We start from the raw sequence: 21,259 nt of genomic DNA, 5'->3' as shown, positions 1-21,259 counted from the left end.
AAACTAATGTGGCCAAACTCTGAAAAGCTTTGCTTTTCAGGTGTTCAGATCATAGGGCCTGATTCAGTGAGGATTGCAATTTCTGCTACAAAGCAGTTTCTGCGATCAAATAGTTGGTGCCCAGAAATAGAGAAAAAACACCCATCGAATGCATCGCAATATGTGGGCTGATCACAAAATCATACGCAATTACCGGAACATCAAAGATTTTTCCTATCTGCACCTGGCAAGGCCGTCCTCATTATTTGATAAACAAGAGACTGGAAGTGGTCATCGCTGACGTCAGAGGCCCTTCTTAAAAACGCCTGGGCACCCCAGCATTTTTCAGACACACCCAGAATATGGTGGGTTTCCGCCCAGAAATGCCAGCTTACTGTCACTCAAACAGCGGCTGCATTGCGATCACAATGTGTATGCATTTTCTGTCAGTTTTTGCTAGCACATGCGCAATGAGAATGCTGCACATGCGCAGTAGTTTGATAATCGTCCAGATTGCGAATCGCAAATTTTGCGATCCAACCTGATTAGGCCCATAATCGCCATTAATAATAATGTGGACTGCGATCTGTAGTGCTAAGTAGCATTCTGTCAGAAATGTCACCAATATCCATGGTGTATCTATAATGGGTGCAGTGTGGGTCCAGAGGGGGCCCACACTGCACCCATTTCTTCTATACTTACCTTTCTGGTGTCCATCTGTCTCTGTGTGTGGGCCCCCTCCAGTGGCAAATGCAGGATTTTCATGGGGGGGTTTCCGTAAATGTATGTATGCACGTCTGTACAGTATGTGTGAGATAGATAGATAGATAGATAGATAGATAGATAGATAGATAGATAGATAGATAGATAGATAGATAGATAGATAGATAGATAGATAGATATTATCCCAGTAAAAAAGGGGCCCTTAAGGGCCCTACACACCTATCGACCCGCCGCCGAGCAGCCTGACGGCCGATACGGCAGATGGGCGACCCGGCGGCGGGGTGGGGAGGGGTGTTTCTTCACTCCCCCGTCACCTGGCTCCATAGCACTACATGCTAATATGGACGAGATTGTCCATATTGGCCTGCATGTTTAAATGAGCCGGCACCAGCGATGAACGAGCGCGTGGCTGCGCATCGTTCATCGCTGGTGCCTACACACTGAAAGATATGAACGGTGTCTCGTTCATTAATGAACGAGATCCTTCATATCTTTCACTGGTATCTGCCAGTGTGTATGGCCCATTAGATTTTATTTAAAAATAAATAAATATATATATATATATATATATATATATATATATACATATATATATATACTGGTAAACACATCCGGCACTCAGTGTAGAAGAGTAAATGCCTGGGTGCCCTCCTGGAAATCATACAGTAGCATATCCTTCCCCACCTGTGGCTCAGGTGTATGCGGCAAAGGAAAAGAGGCGGCACTCCAAGGTCTTTGTTAAAGCTTGTATTCAAATCATGGTGGAAAAAGTCCAAACGTGTTCATGGCAATAAAAAAGACATGGCAGGCTTACGACGTTTCAAGGCATCAAAGCCTTTTCCACAGGTAAGAATACCCATGTGCAGTGAAAACATAAAAGAACCAAAACCGAAGCATGAAGCACTCACCTTTTAAGAAGTGTGCAGGAGCAGGTGTTCCCGGCGTCTGTGTCCGGGACTTCCGGGTACGTCACACAGGCGGCGCATGGATGACGTATCCGTTGCTAGGCAACGGTTGCGCTGACAGGCGCCGGGGAGACCCGGCAGTGAACTGTGGAGAGATTGAAGCATGTGTAATAAGGCATGCAAGGACCATGCTATGACACCCAGAAGCGGGCGATTAGTGTGTGAAAGTGAAAAGATTTAAGAGCATCAATAAAAGTTAAAAATTACTTATAGTAAGCTGAAGAATAATCAATGTAAAGAACAAAGCCCAAACCTTACCATAGCATCATGGAAAAATCAATAAAGATGACATGTGGTCAAATGAGGTAATGAACTAGGTATTGTTCAAAAGAGTATATGTTATATTGGTGGGCTGAAACATAGTTGCTGGGTTTTAAATTGGATCCCAAACAGTTACATCATATCAAAGAAGGGGGTGGGAACAGCAGGAAGAGAGGAAAGGAAAAATAAAGAGGGACAGAAGAGAAGGGAGGGGGGGGGTAAAGAGGGGTGGGAGGGGGGGGGGGGGAAGGGGGGGGGGGGAGGGGAACAAAGTCCGAAACTGGAGCAGAAGCGCCTAATGTAGTGCAGATATTAGAGAAATACATTCCAAGTAATTTTTCATTCAGTCCTTTGGGTGACAGTGTATCGATGAGCGCCGGAAATTTTTCGGGTTTTGTGTTTTGGTTTTGGGTTCGGTTCCGCGGCCGTGTTTTGGGTTCGACCGCGTTTTGGCAAAACCTCACCGATTTTTTTTTGTCGGATTCGGGTGTGTTTTGGATTCGGGTGTTTTTTTCAAAAAACACTAAAAAACAGCTTAAATCATAGAATTTGGGGGTCATTTTGATCCCAAAGTATTATAACCTCAAAAACCATAATTTCCACTCATTTTCAGTCTATTCTGAATACCTCACACCTCACAATATTATTTTTAGTCCTAAAATTTGCACCGAGGTCGCTGGATGACTAAGCTAAGCGACCCTAGTGGCCGACACAAACACCTGGCCCATCTAGGAGTGGCACTGCAGTGTCACGCAGGATGTCCCTTCCAAAAAACCCTCCCCAAACAGCACATGACGCAAAGAAAAAAAGAGGCGCAATGAGGTAGCTGTGTGAGTAAGATAAGCGACCCTAGTGGCCGACACAAACACCTGGCCCATCTAGGAGTGGCACTGCAGTGTCACGCAGGATGTCCCTTCCAAAAAACCCTCCCCAAACAGCACATGACGCAAAGAAAAAAAGAGGCGCAATGAGGTAGCTGTGTGAGTAAGATAAGCGACCCTAGTGGTCGACACAAACACCGGGCCCATCTAGGAGTGGCACTGCAGTGGCACGCAGGATGGCCCTTCCAAAAAACCCTCCCCAAACAGCACATGACGCAAAGAAAAAAAGAGGCGCAATGAGGTAGCTGTGTGAGTAAGATAAGCGACCCTAGTGGCCGACACAAACACCGGGCCCATCTAGGAGTGGCACTGCAGTGTCACGCAGGATGTCCCTTCCAAAAAACCCTCCCCAAACAGCACATGACGCAAAGAAAAAAAGAGGCGCAATGAGGTAGCTGTGTGAGTAAGCTAAGCGACCCTAGTGGCCGACACAAACACCGGGCCCATCTAGGAGTGGCACTGCAGTGTCACGCAGGATGTCCCTTCCAAAAAACCCTCCCCAAACAGCACATGACGCAAAGAAAAAAAGAGGCGCAATGAGGTAGCTGTGTGAGTAAGCTAAGCGACCCTAGTGGCCGACACAAACACCGGGCCCATCTAGGAGTGGCACTGCAGTGTCACGCAGGATGTCCCTTCCAAAAAACCCTCCCCAAACAGCACATGACGCAAAGAAAAAAAGAGGCGCAATGAGGTAGCTGTGTGAGTAAGCTAAGCGACCCTAGTGGCCGACACAAACACCTGGCCCATCTAGGAGTGGCACTGCAGTGTCACGCAGGATGTCCCTTCCAAAAAACCCTCCCCAAACAGCACATGACGCAAAGAAAAAAAGAGGCGCAATGAGGTAGCTGTGTGAGTAAGCTAAGCGACCCTAGTGGCCGACACAAACACCTGGCCCATCTAGGAGTGGCACTGCAGTGTCACGCAGGATGTCCCTTCCAAAAAACCCTCCCCAAACAGCACATGACGCAAAGAAAAAAAGAGGCGCAATGAGGTAGCTGTGTGAGTAAGATAAGCGACCCTAGTGGCCGACACAAACACCGGGCCCATCTAGGAGTGGCACTGCAGTGGCACGCAGGATGGCCCTTCCAAAAAACCCTCCCCAAACAGCACATGACGCAAAGAAAAAAAGAGGCGCAATGAGGTAGCTGTGTAAGATAAGCGACCCTAGTGGCCGACACAAACACCGGGCCCATCTAGGAGTGGCACTGCAGTGGCACACAGGATGGCCCTTCCAAAAAACCCTCCCCAAACAGCACATGACGCAAAGAAAAAAAGAGGCGCAATGAGGTAGCTGTGTGAGTAAGCTAAGCGACCCTAGTGGCCGACACAAACACCGGGCCCATCTAGGAGTGTCACTGCAGTGTCACGCAGGATGTCCCTTCCAAAAAACCCTCCCCAAACAGCACATGACGCAAAGAAAAAAAGAGGCGCAATGAGGTAGCTGTGTGAGTAAGATAAGCGACCCTAGTGGCCGACACAAACACCGGGCCCATCTAGGAGTGGCACTGCAGTGGCACGCAGGATAGCCCTTCCAAGAAACCCTCCCCAAACAGCACATGACGCAAAAAATTAAATTAAGAAAAATTAATTAATTAATTAAATTAAGAAAAATTAAAGAAAAAAGAGGTGCAAGATGGAATTGTCCTTGGGCCCTCCTACCCACCCTTATGTTGTATAAACAGGACATGCACACTTTAACCAACCCATCATTTCAGTGACAGGGTCTGCCACACGACTGTGACTGAAATGACGGGTTGGTTTGGACCCCCACCAAAAAAGAAGCAATTAATCGCTCCTTGTACAAACTGGCTCTACAGAGGCACGATCTCCACCTCATCATCATCCTCCGATATATCACCGTGTACATCCCCCTCCTCACAGATTATCAATTCGTCCCCACTGGAATCCACCATCTCAGCTCCCTGTGTACTTTGTGGAGGCAATTGCTGCTGGTGAATGTCTCCACGGAGGAATTGATTATAATTCATTTTAATGAACATCATCTTCTCCACATTTTCTGGATGTAACCTCGTACGCCGATTGCTGACAAGGTGAGCGGCGGCACTAAACACTCTTTCGGAGTACACACTTGTGGGAGGGCAACTTAGGTAGAATAAAGCCAGTTTGTGCAAGGGCCTCCAAATTGCCTCTTTTTTCTGCCAGTATAAGTACGGACTGTGTGACGTGCCTACTTGGATGCGGTCACTCATATAATCCTCCACCATTCTTTCAATGGTGAGAGAATCATATGCAGTGACAGTAGACGACATGTCCGTAATCGTTGTCAGGTCCTTCAGTCCGGACCAGATGTCAGCATCAGCAGTCGCTCCAGACTGCCCTGCATCACCGCCAGCGGGTGGGCTCGGAATTCTGAGCCTTTTCCTCGCACCCCCAGTTGCGGGAGAATGTGAAGGAGGAGATGTTGACAGGTCGCGTTCCGCTTGACTTGACAATTTTGTCACCAGCAGGTCTTTGAACCCCAGCAGACTTGTGTCTGCCGGAAAGAGAGATCCAAGGTAGGCTTTAAATCTAGGATCGAGCACGGTGGCCAAAATGTAGTGCTCTGATTTCAACAGATTGACCACCCGTGAATCCTTGTTAAGCGAATTAAGGGCTCCATCCACAAGTCCCACATACCTAGCGGAATCGCTCCGTGTTAGCTCCTCCTTCAATGTCTCCAGCTTCTTCTGCAAAAGCCTGATGAGGGGAATGACCTGACTCAGGCTGGCAGTGTCTGAACTGACTTCACGTGTGGCAAGTTCAAAGGGCATCAGAACCTTGCACAATGTTGAAATCATTCTCCACTGCGCTTGAGACAGGTGCATTCCACCTCCTATATCGTGCTCAATTGTATAGGCTTGAATGGCCTTTTGCTGCTCCTCCAACCTCTGAAGCATATAGAGGGTTGAATTCCACCTCGTTACCACTTCTTGCTTCAGATGATGGCAGGGCAGGTTCAGTTGTTTTTGGTGGTGCTCCAGTCTTCTGTACGTGGTGCCTGTACGCCGAAAGTGTCCCGCAATTCTTCTGGCCACCGACAGCATCTCTTGCACGCCCCTGTCGTTTTTTAAAAAATTCTGCACCACCAAATTCAAGGTATGTGCAAAACATGGGACGTGCTGGAATTTGCCCATATTTTTATGCACACACAATATTGCTGGCGTTGTCCGATGCCACAAATCCACAGGAGAGTCCAATTGGGGTAAGCCATTCTGCGATGATCTTCCTCAGTTGCCGTAAGAGGTTTTTAGCTGTGTGCGTATTCTGGAAAGCGGTGATACAAAGCGTAGCCTGCCTAGGAAAGAGTTGGCGTTTGCGAGATGCTGCTACTGGTGCCGCCGCTGCTGTTCTTGCGGCGGGAGTCCATACATCTACCCAGTGGGCTGTCACAGTCATATAGTCCTGACCCTGCCCTGCTCCACTTGTCCACATGTCCGTGGTTAAGTGGACATTGGGTACAACTGAATTTTTTAGGACACTGGTGAGTCTTTTTCTGACGTCCGTGTACATTATCGGTATCGCCTGCCTAGAGAAGTGGAACCTAGATGGTATTTGGTAACGGGGGCACACTACCTCAAGAAATTGTCTAGTTCCCTGTGAACTAACGGCGGATACCGGACGCACGTCTAACACCAACATAGTTGTCAAGGCCTCAGTTATCCGCTTTGCAGCAGGATGACTGCTGTGATATTTCATCTTCCTCGCAAAGGACTGTTGGACAGTCAATTGCTTACTGGAAGTAGTACAAGTGGGCTTACGACTTCCCCTCTGGGATGACCATCGACTCCCAGCAGCAACAACAGCAGCGCCAGCAGCAGTAGGCGTTACACGCAAGGATGCATCGGAGGAATCCCAGGCAGGAGAGGAATCGTCAGAATTGCCAGTGACATGGCCTGCAGGACTATTGGCATTCCTGGGGAAGGAGGAAATTGACACTGAGGGAGTTGGTGGGGTGGTTTGCGTGAGCTTGGTTACAAGAGGAAGGGATTTACTGGTCAGTGGGCTGCTTCCGCTGTCGCCCAAAGTTTTTGAACTTGTCACTGACTTATTATGAATGCGCTGCAGGTGACGTATAAGGGAGGATGTTCCGAGGTGGTTAACGTCCTTACCCCTACTTATTACAGCTTGACAAAGGCAACACACGGCTTGACAAATGTTGTCCGCATTTCTGGTGAAATACTTCCACACCGAAGAGCTGATTTTTTTGGTATTTTGACCAGGCATGTCAATGGCCCTATTCCTCCCACGGACAACAGGTGTCTCCCCGGGTGCCTGACTTAAACAAACCACCTCACCATCAGAATCCTCCTGGTCAATTTCCTCCCCAGCGCCAGCAACACCCATATCCTCCTCATCCTGGTGTACTTCAACACTGACATCTTCAATCTGACTATCAGGAACTGGACTGCGGGTGCTCCTTCCAGCACTTGCAGGGGGCGTGCAAATGGTGGAAGGCGCATGCTCTTCACGTCCAGTGTTGGGAAGGTCAGGCATCGCAACCGACACAATTGGAGTCGGACTCTCCTTGTGGATTTGGGATTTCGAAGAACGCACAGTTCTTTGCGGTGCTTTTGCCAGCTTGAGTCTTTTCATTTTTCTAGCGAGAGGCTGAGTGATTCCATCCTCATGTGAAGCTGAACCACTAGCCATGAACATAGGCCAGGGCCTCAGCCGTTCCTTGCCACTCCGTGTGGTAAATGGCATATTGGCAAGTTTACGCTTCTCCTCCGACAATTTTATTTTAGATTTTGGAGTCCTTTTTTTACTGATATTTGGTGTTTTGGATTTTACATGCTCTGTACTATGACATTGGGCATCGGCCTTGGCAGACGACGTTGCTGGCATTTCATCGTCTCGGCCATGACTAGTGGCAGCAGCTTCAGCACGAGGTGGAAGTGGATCTTGATCTTTCCCTAATTTTGGAACCTCAACATTTTTGTTCTCCATATTTTAATAGGCACAACTAAAAGGCACCTCAGGTAAACAATGGAGATGGATGGATACTAGTATACAATTATGGATGGACTGCCGAGTGCCGACACAGAGGTAGCTACAGCCGTGGACTACCGTACTGTGTCTGCTGCTAATATAGACTGGATGATAATGAGATGAAATCAATATAATATCACTAGTACTGCAGCCGGACAGGTATGTATATTTATTATGTAATGACTGATGACGGACCTGCTGGACACTGTCAGCTCAGCAGCACCGCAGACTGCTACAGTAAGCTACTATACTATAGTAGTATGTACAAAGAAGAAAGAAAAAAAAAAACCACGGGGAGGTGGTATACAATTATGGATGGACTGCCGAGTGCCGACACAGAGGTAGCTACAGCCGTGGACTAACGTACTGTGTCTGCTGCTAATATAGACTGGATGATAATGAGATGAAATCAATATAATATCACTAGTACTGCAGCCGGACAGGTATGTATATTTATTATGTAATGACTGATGACGGACCTGCTGGACACTGTCAGCTCAGCAGCACCGCAGACTGCTACAGTAAGCTACTATACTATAGTAGTATGTACAAAGAAGAAAGAAAAAAAAAATCACGGGGAGGTGGTATACAATTATGGATGGACTGCCGAGTGCCGACACAGAGGTAGCTACAGCTGTGGACTAACGTACTGTGTCTGCTGCTAATATAGACTGGATGATAATGAGATGAAATCAATATAATATCACTAGTACTGCAGCCGGACAGGTATGTATATTTATTATGTAATGACTGATGACGGACCTGCTGGACACTGTCAGCTCAGCAGCACCGCAGACTGCTACAGTAAGCTACTATACTATAGTAGTATGTACAAAGAAGAAAGAAAAAAAAAACCACGGGGAGGTGGTATACAATTATGGATGGACTGCCGAGTGCCGACACAGAGGTAGCTACAGCCGTGGACTAACGTACTGTGTCTGCTGCTAATATAGACTGGATGATAATGAGATGAAATCAATATAATATCACTAGTACTGCAGCCGGACAGGTATGTATATTTATTATGTAATGACTGATGACGGACCTGCTGGACACTGTCAGCTCAGCAGCACCGCAGACTGCTACAGTAAGCTACTATACTATAGTAGTATGTACAAAGAAGAAAGAAAAAAAAACCCACGGGGAGGTGGTATACAATTATGGATGGACTGCCGAGTGCCGACACAGAGGTAGCTACAGCCGTGGACTAACGTACTGTGTCTGCTGCTAATATAGACTGGATGATAATGAGATGAAATCAATATAATATCACTAGTACTGCAGCCGGACAGGTATGTATATTTATTATGTAATGACTGATGACGGACCTGCTGGACACTGTCAGCTCAGCAGCACCGCAGACTGCTACAGTAAGCTACTATACTATAGTAGTATGTACAAAGAAGAAAGAAAAAAAAAAACCACGGGGAGGTGGTATACAATTATGGATGGACTGCCGAGTGCCGACACAGAGGTAGCTACAGCCGTGGACTAACGTACTGTGTCTGCTGCTAATATAGACTGGATGATAATGAGATGAAATCAATATATATGTATATATAATATCACTAGTACTGCAGCCGGACAGGTATATATATTTATTATGTAATGACTGATGACGGACCTGCTGGACACTGTCAGCTCAGCAGCACCGCAGACTGCTACAGTAAGCTACTATAGTAGTATGTATAAAGAAGAATGAAAAAAAAAAAACCACGGGTAGGTGGTATACAATATTATATATATATATATATATATTATATACAATTATATATATATATATATATATATATATATATATATATATATATATATATATTAAACTGGTGGTGGTGATTGATTATTAAACTGGTGGTCAGGTCACTGGTCACACTATCAGCAACTTGCAAGTAGTACTCCTAAGCAGACAATCACAAAATATATTATACTGGTCTGGTGGTCAGTGTGGTCACAATGGCAGTGTGGCACTGACTCTGGCAGCAAAAGTGTGCACTGTACGTTATATGTACTCCTGAGTCCTGCTCTCAGACTCTAACTGCTCCCCACTGTCAGTGTCTCCCCCACAAGTCAGATAATTAATACAGTCACACTATCTAATCTATATCACTTCAGCAAGTAGTAGTAGTATAGTAGTACTCCTCCTAATAATGCTCCCCAAAATTACTACTACTCTGTCTCTCTCTACTGTCTCACTCTCTTCTCTAAACGGAGAGGACGCCAGCCACGTCCTCTCCCTATGAATCTCAATGCACGTGTGAAAATGGCGGCGACGCGCGGCTCCTTATATAGAATCCGAGTCTCGCGATAGAATCCGAGCCTCGCGAGAATCCGACAGCGGGATGATGACGTTCGGGCGCGCTCGGGTTAACCGAGCAAGGCGGGAAGATCCGAGTCGCTCGGACCCGTGTAAAAAAACCTGAAGTTCGGGCGGGTTCGGTTTCCGAGGAACCGAACCCGCTCATCTCTATCAAGTAAAAAGATCCATTTAGATTCACATGTAGATAGTGCTGTGTGTCGATCGCCACCTCTCACTGGGCTCGGGATGTGATCAATGATCTTATACCGCAAACTAGATAACGGGTGGCCCTTCTGTTTAAAATGGCGTGCTACCGGTTGGTCTACCGGTTTGCCATCAAGTGATGCTTTGATGGCCGATCGGTGTAACGCCATCCTATCCCTGAGGTTTCTGATAGTCTGTCCCACATACAACAAGCCACATGTGCAGATGATAGTGTACACAATAAATGATGTCGTGCACGTCAATACGTGTCTAATTTAATATTGCTGACCAGTATATGGATTATTGAAGTTATGGCCAGTTTCTAAATATTTACATGTGGTACAGGATGCGCACCGATAGCACCCTGGTTTTTTAACTTGTGTGGAAGGAGCATGTGGGATTGAAGTGATGTTGGTTTTCACCAAGAAGTCCCTGCGATTGGGTCCCCTCTTGTAGCTAGGCATCAGAGAGGCGCTTTTGAAGCAAGGCAATTCTTTGTCACCCGACACAATGGGCCACAGACCTTTGGTAGCACGTGGAATAACTTTGCTGGCAGTCGTAAACCGGGTTACAAAGGAAATCCGTGATTGCAGCGATTGTCGAGGTATTTTATAGAGCAGCTGTTCTCTAGGAATTTTGAGTACTTCGTCCCTAGAGTGCATGAGGTCCCGTAATCTGTAGCCTCTATGGGCAAACTTGTGGATCATCTGGTCCAACGTCGCTACTAGGGTGGCTTGATCACTCGAAATACGTGCTGCCCTGAGCATTTGTGATCTGGGTAACCCGCGTATTAGTGCAGGAGGATGGCAGCTGCTGTGATGCAGCAGCGTATTGCGGTCTGTAGGCTTTGAAAAAAGCTTGGTGTGTATACGATTCTCCTTAATCTCAATAGTGACGTCCCGGACACAGACGCCGGGAACACCTGCTCCTGCACACTTCTTAAAAGGTGAGTGCTTCATGCTTTGGTTTTGGTTCTTTTATGTTTTCACTGCACATGGGTATTCTTACCTGAGGAAAAGGCTTTGATGCCTTGAAACGTCGTAAGCCTGCCATGTCTTTTTTATTGCCATGAACACGTTTGTACTTTTTCCACCATGATTTGAATACAAGCTTTAACAAAGACCTTGGAGTGCCGCCTCTTTTCCTTTGCCGCATACACCTGAGCCACAGGTGGGGAAGGATATGCTACTATATATATATATATATATATATATATATATATATATATATATGTATAATGATGCAAGTTTACAGCATACCAACATTTCGGGCCTACAGGTCCCTGCCATTTTTACTGGGATTACAATTAAATACCGAGGACATCTGAGTATCATTGTGTATATCAAAAGGAGTGCCGGACCGCCGTACACACACACCCACACACACTATACATGCACAAATACACACAGTGTACATGCACACAGCATACACACACACATACACACTATACATGCACACAGCATATATACATTCCATACATAGTACATGCACACAGCATACATACATACATACATACATACATACATACATACATATATACATGCCATACATACACAGTATACATGCACACAGCATGCATACATACATACATACATACATACATACATACTGAGTGTACATGTATACATATATACATACATACTGTACATGCATACATACTGTACATGCACACAGCATACATACATACATACATCAGTGCCGTAACTGGGCATTTTAGCGCTGTGTGCAAGAAACGATATTGGCGCGCCCCCCCCCCATGTAAGATAGGGGCAGTGCACGCCGTAGGCGCGTGAAAAATACATAGGGGCATGGCTTTATGGGGAAGGGGCGTGGCCACAAAATAATAGCAATTCATACTACGGTGCACAGTAGTCTCCATTATTCAAATTACGCTGAACAGTAGCGCCACTACACCAGGTAGAGACCCTTTTATACATTACAGCAGACAGCGTCCCCCTTTTTACACATTACAGCAGACAGTCCCCCTTTTTACACATTACGGCAGACAGCGTCCCCCTTTTTACACATTACGGCAGATGGTGTCCCCCTTTATACACATTGCAGCAGACAGTCCCCCTTTTTACACATTACGGCAGACAGCGTCCCCCTTTTTACACATTATGGCAGATGGTGTCCCCCTTTATACACATTGCAGCAGCCAGCGTCCCCCTTTTTACACATTGTGGCAGCCAGTCCCCCTTTTTACACATTGCGGCAGCCAGTCCCCCTTTTTACACATTGCGGCAGCCAGGTCCCCTTTTTACATTTTACGGCTGATGGTGTACCCCTTTTTACACATTGCGGCAGCCGGTCCTCCTTTTTACACATTACGGCAGCCAGTCCCCCTTTTTACACATTGCGGCAGCCAGTCCCCCTTTTTACACATTGCGCCAGCCAGTCCCCCTTTTTACACATTGCGGCAGCCAGTCCCCCTTTTTACACATTGCCGCAGCCAGGCCCCCTTTTCACACATTGCGGCAGCCAGGCCCCCTTTTTACACATTATGGCAGACGGTGTCCGAGAGAGAGAGAGTGAGAGAGAGAGAGAGAGAGATAGATACTTACCATCTCCCCGCTGACAGGCTCCTCGTGCAGCTTCCTCGGTGCAGGCAGGTGAGAAGGAGGAGGAGGGAGGGGGACTGGAGCCGCAGCAGCGCTATGTAATTGGTAGTAAGCGCCGCTGCAGCAGTCCCCTCTTATTCCGTATTGGCTGCCTGGCGCTGCTGTGGATGCTGGGATGGAGGAACCACATCCCAGCATCCACAGCAGCGCCAGTCAGCCAATACGGAAGGAGAGGGGGCTGCTGCAGCGGCGCCTACTACCAATGAAATAGCGCTGCTGCGGCTCCATTCCCCCTCCCTCCTCCTCCTTCTCACCTGCCCGGCGCTGCTCTCTTCTCCCTGCACAGCGTGGCGGCGCACAGCACAGAAAAGGCGGCATGTAATGAGTCAATTTGACTCATTACATGCCGCTGGCCGTGCGCCCTCAGGGCAACTGCGCTGTGTGCCAAGCCCACTTGGCACACACGTAGTTACGGCCTTGACATACATACATACATACATACATACACAGTATACATGCACACACAGCATACATACATAGTTACATACTGTACAGTGGCGTAAGTTCGTCACAGTCGCCCGGAGGCAAGATAAATATTGGTGCCCCCCTATTTCCTATATTAAGATAAATATATGTATGTATGCGTGTGTGTGTGTGTGTGTGTGTGTGTGTGTGTGTGTGTGTGTGTGTGTGTGTGTGTGTGTGTGTGGAGTGTTCTGAAAAAAAATTATATACTGTATTTATACATTTAATTGTCTTTTATTTTAAATCACACATTTCTTAGCAGTCATACCCAGGATTAGTACCCATGAACTGTTACACTAACAGCAGACACTTTACTGATGAAGCTATTTGCTCCTGTATAGGAAGCATGAGAATTCTAACTGTATGACGTTACGTGTAATTGTCAGAGAAGTAACTTCATATAGTTAGAATTCTCATATTTCCTATACAGGAGTAAACAGCTTAATCAGTAAGGTGTCTGCTTCCAGTGTAATAGGTCATGGTTTCTAATCCTGGGTGTTACACTTGTAAAATGTGTATATTCAGTATAATAAAGAGGGTGTGATTTGTTATGTGCAGGGAACAGTGAGGAAGTCAGCCACTGAAAAGACAGTGACAGCTATCAATTAACTTAATTCAATGGTGTCACAGAATGGGAGGAGAGGTGCCCCCCTTCAGAGCAGGAGCCCGGCGGCAGATGACTCCGTTGCCTCCCAGAGTTCTGCCTCTGATACTGTACATGCACACAGCATACATACATAGTTACATACTGTACATGCACACAGCATACTTACATGCCATGCTTACACACGCCATAAACAGGAAGTACAGCCCCCCTCCCACATGCTATTCACAGAAACTGCTACAGTAATAATCCTCACAGCATGTAGACTACTTACCTCTCCTCCTCCATCCTTCACCTGGCTGCTGCAAATTGAATCACTGTGAATACTGGAGAGTGGAAACAGCCTCTGCCTGCCCTCATCCAGCTCCTCATAAAGCCCCACGACTGACTGGCTGACGGCAGAGCTCAGGCTGCTGCTGTTGCTCTGAGGGGGCAGAGGAAGAGAGGAGCTACGGGGCACACGGCTCCCCCGACATCTGCTGCTCCCAGCACTCTATGGCCACAGTCGGTGCTGTGCGCCGACAGGAGCCCCGGGGAGCAGCACGCACCTACTGACTGCCGCCGCACAGGAGAACAACCCGCTCCCACCTGCCATACTGCTTTCCACTACGCATCATCTGCTGTGCTGCGGGCACGTCCTGTAGCTGCACCTGCTGCTCGGGCTCCCCCTCTGTGTCCCATCCCACCTCATCCCGCAAACTGTTCTACATGCGAGATCCTGGCGGCCGGGGTCACGGCACTTGTCACAGGCTGCAGCAGCAGGTGCCCAGCTTATGCCCATCACTGTGTGTGCCAGTAAGGTGTATGAGCACATGTAGTGCACCTCCATCAGGGACCCCGGGCGGGGGTGACAGCAGCATGAGCCGCCCCGCACATCAATGACGGCAGCAGCGGAGGGAACCATCATTCCTCTCGGGCACTAAGAAGAAGCTGCTGGAGTAGAGGAAAGGGTGACACAGCAGGAGCGGGGATGGAGGGCAGACCATGACTGCTGCTGCTGCCCCGCTACTAGCAGTAGTGACCCGGCCTGCGAGGAGCTGCAGCTGCTGCACATTTTCGCTGCAGCTCCCCATACAGGCAGCCACCTAGAAGCAGCATGACAGTGTAAGCCAGGGACGTGCAGTCAGGGGAGGCAGTGCCTCCCCTGTCATTAATGATGAAAAGAATAAAAAGAAGATACTTATGACACATGTTCTATGTCATAAGTATGTTCTTTATATTATTCTAGTAATTTGAAAGTGTAAATACCTTGTAAATTAATTTCTGCGGCACCGAGAGCGGTGCCGCACGCTGGCCATTGTGAAAGTCCGGAAACAGGGGGCGGATAGGGGGCGGAGCCAATCAGAGGACTGGAAAGGCCATATAAAATAACAGTGGAAGCGGCACCAGTACAAGTGCCGCAGAGCAGCAGGGGCGTGCTTTCAGCGTATATGAAAGCACGACCCTGTCTCTGTGATTGGGCAGCAGCTGTCACTGCGGCTGCCAGAACGGTGGGGGGCAAGGAAGTGATGCGCCAATGAAGAGAGCCCCGCCACCGGAGAAAAGGACCTGCAAAGCTGGAGGAGATCACCGGACGCTGGCTGCAGCGGGACCAGAGGCGATCACGGCTGCTGAAGAGGACCCCCTGCTGCATAACCAGGGTGCGGTGCAGGCAGTGAGAGCGGAGCTCTGTGGAAGGACCCCCGCAGTGAGTACCCTGCCTTGAGGACCCCAGGTGTCAGACCCGGAGACAGTGGCGTCATGAGGAATGTCTTCCTTCCATGGGGTGACACCAAATCATACTTGCAAACTCCTGTTCCGGCAAACTTTCTCCCGCTGGCTGCTCCGCAGAGCCCTCTGAATCCCCCTGCCCGTCAGAGATCAGGATCACGCATGTGCGAGTCCGGCCACGACGGGGTGGTGCTTGGATGCAAAATAGACTGGCCAGCACCGCGGGCCCGTGGGTAGCGTTGCCCACCCTGCCCAGCAGATCCAGCCGAAATGGAGACAGTGCACAGTGTCCCTCTCCAGCGGCCGTAGCAGCAGCAGATCCGTCTCCCCGCATGCTGGAAGCTGCAGGAAGAGAGACATCGAGTGATAGGGGAGCTGGCTTGGAGGGGAGATTGACAGTCTGGAGGCGGCTGGGGAATGCTCTTTCAAGGTAACTGACGACCCCACTGTGATCACTGATCTCCAACTGCAGCTTGGCAGAGGTGACCAGTTCTGTCAGGACTTGTGTGTTTGTGTGTGTATTTTTGCAAGGGGGTGGGGATTGGATTAGTCGTTTACCACTGGGTTTATACTGCACCCACCGCTGCTGTACATCAAGCTCTCATTGTGGGCAACTGGGTTTGTAAAGTATCCGCCCACGCAGCACTGTGACCAGGGAAGCACGCTTAATACCCCTTTTAGACCACCTGAGGCAGGTCGCACCAGGGAGCCTGACACGGACGCTTCCCAGCTGCAACCCGCCTCAGGCCCCTTGCCATCGCCGTTTCCAACCCAGCATATTTCCAGGGTGGTGACGCTGCGGGGGTGGCGCTTAGAGATCACATGATCTCCAAGCGCCGCCCGTCCACACAAAGTGAACAGGAAACAGGTCACATCGACCCAGTTTCCCGTTCACACAGCACAGTGAGCCGGGTTCAACCCTGCTCGCTACCCAAGTTGTAATACCGGGTCGCAAAACCCAAATTATTCCAACTGAGCCCTTTCAGACCACACAGCAACACTGGTTATGCTCGCTCATGTGCAATAACCCGTGTTCAAAGCTGGCATCCATCAGTAATGTGACTGGCTGTCTCCTGACCGCCAGTCACATAACTACATCCCGATTACTTATATAATGCAGTGAGAGAGAAAAAGAACAATGTGCACTACAAATTCAGATACTGTCCTATGCTCTACTGTGGCAATATATTAGAAACCAATACAACTATATAATTAATTATTATGTACAGTACAAGGTCTTAAAATTGTAACTTATTTTGATACTGTCTCCTTGAATTGGGACAGTAAATAAGAAGCATACAGTAATCATATACATATTTTAATGTACAGTACATAATATACTATGAGGGGTTGGGTATGATTGGCACTCAGGATCCTTGCGTTCAACATATCGACACAGGGATCCCAATATATGAAATCCTGACAGGGGTGACTATTCTATGTTAACCCCTGTGCCCTACCCCCTCACCCTCCATTCCCGCAGCCTAACCCTAACCTCCCCCTTTAGTGCCTAACCCTCCCCCCAATGGTGCATAAACCTAACCTGCCCCGCTGCCTAACACTATCCCTCCCCCCTTGGTGCCTAAACCTTACTCCCCCCCCCCCCCTCGGGTTGTCTAACCCTAACCCCCCTCTGTGTCTGCTAAACCTAACCCTTCCCCTAACCCTAACCCTATCTGGGACTCTATACATACCACGGTCCGGATTGCGGCTGTTGGACCTCCGGTACAGGTTTCCTGTGTCGGGATTTTGACAGGTTTTGGGATTCCGACAGCCGGGATCTTAATCGCATCCCGCTATGAGATGTGCTAGGAAACCATGTGGGAACGATCTCCTATGCGGTAATCTCTCTCTCGCTTCCCCCCCCCCCCCCCCCCCTCTTCCTTGGGATTACTTTCATGCTTTCCACCCTCCTGTGGATCAACAAAGTTTGTAAGTATCATTTTCATTTTTACAGGTACCCCTTTTGGATTCTACATGGACAAGTGGACGTGACCGGCGTGGGATGTAGGTAAGTAATCTGTCTCTCATTTTTACTAGTGATGAGCGGGTTCGGTTTTACTCGGTTCTCAAAACGGCATCTTATTGGCTCACGAATGTCACGTGTTTTGGATAGCCAATAAGGTTCTGTTTTGAGAACCGAGTAAAACCGAGTAAAACCGAACCCGCTCATCACTAATTTTTACAGGTACCCCTATTGGATTCTACATGGACAAGTGGACGTGATCGACGTGGGATGTAGGTAAGAAATCTCTCTCTCATTTTTACAGGTACCCTTATTGGATTCTACATGGACAAGTGGACGTGACCGGCGTGGAATGTAGGTAAGTATGTGTGAGTGTGTAAGTGTGTTTTAATACATTTTTACTTTTAAGGTGTGTGGGTTGTGTTTTTATTTCGATATTTTTGTTGTTGTAGAACTACAGGTACCAGTGGGCCCGTTATTTCCCCGCATGCTGGTACTTGAGGTTCTCCAAGTACCAGCAAGCGGGGGAGGCTTGCTGAGCCTTATAGTTCCACAACAAAAAAACAATATTCTGGGCGAGTTTGTAAGCCATTGGCGGTGGCAGCGGGCATCGGCTCAGGGGCAGTAGCGGGTATTGGGTCGGCGGCGGTAGGGGTCATCGGCAGGATTCGGCGGACATTATGGCTGTAGTGCCTCACCAGCTACTGACCTCACCGCACACCACTGGTGTAAGCATTCGGAGGGAGCTGCTGCCGCCACGTTACAGGGGCAGCTCCTCCATACACAAAAAAATATATAAATCAGTTAGCAGTGCCGATGGATCGGAGGTCAGGGGGGTTTCTGGGTACTCGGGAACCCCTCCTGCGTGCGCATATGCCCTCCTCTCCCAGACCCGGCAGCACTCACTGCGGCAGATGTATTAACCTGGAGAAGGCATAAGGAAGTGATAAACCAGTGATAAGTGCAAGGTGATAAATGCACCAGCCAGTCAGCTTCTGTCAATTTGCATATTGCATAACTGTTCTTGTTAGTGGTGCGAAGACTAGAGATTGTGGGGCAGATGTATTAACTTGGAGAAGGCATAAGGAAGTGATAAACCAGTGATAAGTGCAAGGTGATAAACTAGAGTGACCATTTTATCCCTTTTACCTGGGACGCTCATGGATTACACAGGTTCTGTGGCTGATTAAAACCAGCTGAAATGTAGGCTTGAAGTCAGCTAGCCACAGAACCTGTGTAATCCATGAGCGTCCCAGGTAAAAGGGATATCATACCCTCCAAATGTACCTTTTTAATAGGTACAGTACCTTTTTTTTTTATGGTCTGTACCGATTTTTGTTTCTCCAAACTTCTATTGAAAGTATAGGAAAAGGGACATGACCACGCCCCCTTTACCCGTGGATACGCCTCTTTTTCTAATTTGTACCGCTTTTTATGTGTAAAATGTTGGAGGGTATGTAATATGGGGGCAGATGTATTAACCTGGAGGAGGCATAAGGAAGTGATAAACCAGTGATATGTGCAAGGTGATAAACGAACCAGCCAATCAGCTCCAATATGTAAATTAACAGTTAGGAGCTGATTGGCTGGTGCATTATCGCCTTGCACATATCACTGGTTTATCACTTCCTTATGCCTTCTCCAGGTTAATACATCTGCCTCCATGGTCACTCTAGATAAACGCACCAGCCAGTCAGCTCCAATATGCAAATTGACAGTTAGGACCTGATTGGGTGGTGCCTTTATCACCTTGCACCTATCACAGGTTTATCACTTCCTTATGCCTTCTCCAGGTTAATACATCTGCCCCTCTGGCATAGTGCCAGAGTCTACAGCGAAAGTAAAATTGACCACCGCACCATTTTTCCAGAGACCTGCGCAAGCGCTGTTGTCTCTGGCATTGTGCCAGAGTCTCTAGTGCTTAGAGCACTAACAGCACTGCTGTATAAGGAAAAGCAGGGGTCCACACACGGAGACTGCTCACGGGTCCTCTATTCTCTTGATACGCCACTGACCACTATGATATTAGTACTTAACATCTGACCATAAAATGATGCAGAATCTTCAGTTTCTACATAATTAAATAGAAATAAAAGGCTTGATTAATAGGCCCCTGAGCCCCAAGCGTTTGGGATCCTGAGGACAGTGGGGGTAATTCAGAGTTGATTGCAGCAGCAAATTTGTTAGTAGTTGGGCAAAACCATGTGCACTGCAGGTGTGACAGATATACAGATGGGTCCACATTTATCTTGACTTCTTTACTGCGCCTAGGCACACCATGCTTTATTAACATAAGCCTTTCATCTATTGTTCTCTGCTGCAATACAATACAGAGAACAATACATCAGGGGATTAAGTCATTACAGCAGGGGATTAAGTCTGATTGACCTGGCTCAATCCTGTTAAAGGCCAAGATAAACATGGATTTATCTGTAACATGTGCAGAGACAGAGACAGTTAGAATTGGGTGGGTTATATTGTTTATGTGCAGGGTAAATACTGGCTGCTTTATTTTACACTGCAATTTAGATTTCAGTTTGAACACACCCCATCCAAATCTAAGGGTGTGTACACACGGTGAGATTTTTTCTTAAGATTTAGACTATATAGTCAAAATCGTAAGAAAAGTTAGTGCAGATCGCAAGGTGAAAGTCACCTTGCGATCCCGATGCGCGGTCCCGCCAGGTCGGCATCGCAAGAAAAGATGGGCTGTGCAGGCAAGTCAATCCTTGCTAGATCGGTGTCCTATCTAGTTCATCTCACATGTCAATGACATCTCACATAAGCCAAAATCTCACATAAGCCAAAATCGTAAGCACACGTAGTACAGATCTCAAGAAAAGTTAGTCAAAATCTGTCCTATCTGGCCTCCGGGGAGTTCAAGGGAAATCGCAAGTAAAAATAGGACATAGCAAGGATCTCACCGTGTGTACACACCCTAAAGGTGTGTACACACGGTAAGATATTTTCTTCCGATTCTGACTATATAGTCAGAATCGGAAGAAAATATAGTGCAGATCGCAAGGTGACAGTCACCTTGCGATCCCGATCCGATGCCGATGCGCGGCCCCGCGCGGTCGGCATCGGAAGAAAAAATAGGCTGTGCAGGCAAGTCAATCCTGACTATCTCTATAGAAGAGATAGTCAGGATTGAAATCGCACATAGCCAGCATCGCAAGCACAGTTATTATGTGCTTGCGATACTGGCTAAGTGCCGACCCGGCCCCCTGTCGCACGGTGAGAATCGGATAAGTCCGAATCTCACCGTGTGTATGCACCCTAACTCTCTCTGCACATGTTATATCTGCCCCCTCCCTGCAGTGCACATGGTTTTGGACGGCTTCTAATTTGCTTCTGCGATTAACTCTGAATTACCCCATCGAGTTTCAGAACCTGTTCTCTAGGCTAGGGGTTCTCAAACGGGATCCGGTCTGAAGATCGACAATATCTAGGTCGACAATGTTTAGGTCGACCACTATAGGTCGACAGTCACTAGGTCGATGTGGATGGAAGGTCGACAGGGTTTCTAGGTCGACATGTGCTAGGTCGACAGGTCTAAAGGTCGACATGAGTTTTTCACTTTTTTTTTTTCTTT

Source organism: Pseudophryne corroboree, chromosome 4 (genome assembly GCF_028390025.1).
Source record: "Pseudophryne corroboree isolate aPseCor3 chromosome 4, aPseCor3.hap2, whole genome shotgun sequence".
Taxonomy (NCBI): Eukaryota; Metazoa; Chordata; class Amphibia; order Anura; family Myobatrachidae; genus Pseudophryne; species Pseudophryne corroboree.
This window is presented reverse-complemented; position numbering follows the sequence as displayed.